A 2,464-nucleotide genomic window follows, 5' to 3' on the forward strand; every position below is an offset into this window, starting at 1 on the left:
CAATCCAATCTGTGAGAGTAGGTCTGCCTCCCCCTCCTCCCTCTGGTTTGGGGACCTATAGCATTCACCCAATATTAGTTTCCCCATAGTGCCTACCCTTTGAAGTTCTACCCATAGGGATTCTACCTCGTCCATAGTTCCATTATTAATATCATACCTCATATTTACCTGTACACTGTTCTTAATATACAGACATACCCCTCCCCCTTTTTTACCTTCTCTATCTCTGCGATAAAGGGAATACCCCTGAATGGTCATCAGCCAATCATGAGAGCTGTCTAACCAAGTCTCTGTAATCCCCACAAAGTCTAAGTCCTCCTCATACATCAGCAGCTCCAACTCTCCCATCTTGATGGCCAGGCTTCTAGCATTCGTATACAAACCTCGTAATTTTGTCTGGTTGCATACTATATTCTCATTCGATGTTGTTTTCAGGCTGCTGTTGTGATTTTCCCCCGTACCCACCTTGGATTTAGGAACTCTGAACACCCTACCGCTAATGTCCCCATTTGTGCCTGCTGAACCTTGCTCCCTATTGGCTAATTCTACAACTGTACCCCCCCCCCCCCATCACCTAGTTGAAAAGCCCCTCTAACTTGTTGGCCATCTTCTCACCCAGTACGGTTGCACCCTCCCCATTTAGGTGCAATCATCCCTACTAAAGAGCCGGTAGCCGACTGAGAAGTCGGTCCAGTTCTCCAGGAACCCGAAACCCTCCCTACTACACCAGCTCCTCAGCCACTTGTTAACTTTCCTAATCTCCCGCTGCCTCTCTGGTGTGGCTCAAGGTACAGGTAGTATTTCTGAAAATACTACCTTGGAGTCCCTGAAATCATTTTTTAGGACTCTGCCTATGTCATTGGTGCCCACGTGTACCATGACAGCCCCACCCAGTAATCTGACCACCTGATCCGTGATGTGCCGAACCCGAGAGCCCGGTAAACAACAGACAGTTCGGCACATACGGTCTTTGTGACAGATTGCCCTGTCTGTCCTTCTAATAATTGAGACCCCTACCACCAGAACCTGTCTTTCCTTTCCCTTTCTCCCGTCCTCACTGCTAAATACCAAAACTAAAGGGAAAGTAAAAAAAAAGACCACTGAAAGGCAAGGGGGGGGGGGGGAGGCAGTGGGAGTTACGGTGGGGAGGGGTTTGCTGCAGCCGCAAGTGATTTGTTGCAATGGTTAGTGCTAGCGCTTCAATCATCACCATAATATGGTGTTGGGATGATTGAAGACCATTATTTCTTCTATTATATTGTAATATAAAATGCAATAACTCAACTCACCATAATTAGAGTTGAGCGGACATCTGGATGTTCGGGTTCGACGGGTTTGGCTGAACTTCGCAAAAAAGTTCGTGTTTAGGACCCGAACTTAACCCAAAATTGAACCCGAACCCCATTGAAGTCAATTGGGACCCGAACTTATGAGCACTAAAATGGTTCTAAAGTCATGGAAAGGGCTAGAGGGCTGCAAATGGCAGCAAAATGTTGTTAAGAGCATGGCAAGTGCTCTGCAAACAAATGTGGACAGGGAAATAACTTAAAATAACATAAAATACATAAAAATAAAGAAAAATAATCTTGATCTAGGAGGACGAGATCCATATGGAGTAGGGGGTTGAGGTGTCGGTGTATGTGGCAGTGTAGGTGGAAGTGGCAGTGGAGGAGGACGAGGTAGCCAACACTGGTTTTTGTTTTTAATTTAATTTTTTTTTAAATTGGGGTACACCCCAAAAGAGTGAGAAAGATCAAAAATACAACAATGGCTGGTATACATGTCTATTCTGCACAAGGTATGGACAAGTCCTGTGGGATCCATGCCTGGTTAATTTTAACGAACGTGAGCTTGTCCACATTGGCTCTGGACAGGCGGCTGGGCTTGTCTGTGATAGCGCCCCCAGCCGTGCTAAATACACGTTCAGATAATACACTGGCTGCAGGGCAGGGCAGCACCTCCTAGGCGTAAAGGCCATGTGCCCAATTTGGAGACCCAGAAGTTGAAGGGGGCAGACCCGTCATTCAGTACGTCTAGGCATGTGCACACATACCGCTCCACCATGTTGGTGAAATGCTGCCTCCTGCCAAGACGTTCCATATCAGCCGGTGGTGCTGGTTGTTGCGGCATGCTGACAAAGCTTTTCCACATTTCGGCTATGCTAACCCTGCCTTCTGAGGTGCTGGTGGTGCCCCAGCTGTGTTGGCGACCTCTTCCTCCTCCTCTGCCTTCACCTTGTGCTTCCACTGTGCCCCCGCTGTCAGGAGGGAATTCTACCAGCAGCGTGTCTACCAGCGTGCGCTTGTACTAGACATCTTACGATCACGCTCCAGTGAGGGAATTAAGGATGGTACGTTGTCCTTGTAACGGGGATCCAGCAGCGTGGCCACCCAGTAATCAGCAAAGTTAGAATGTGGGCAACTCAGCGGTCGTTGCAGAGACACTGCAGCATGTAATCGCTCAT

The sequence above is a fragment of the Pelophylax lessonae genome, assembly GCF_965119305.1.
Source record: "Pelophylax lessonae genome assembly, chromosome: 2".
Classification (NCBI taxonomy): domain Eukaryota; kingdom Metazoa; phylum Chordata; class Amphibia; order Anura; family Ranidae; genus Pelophylax; species Pelophylax lessonae.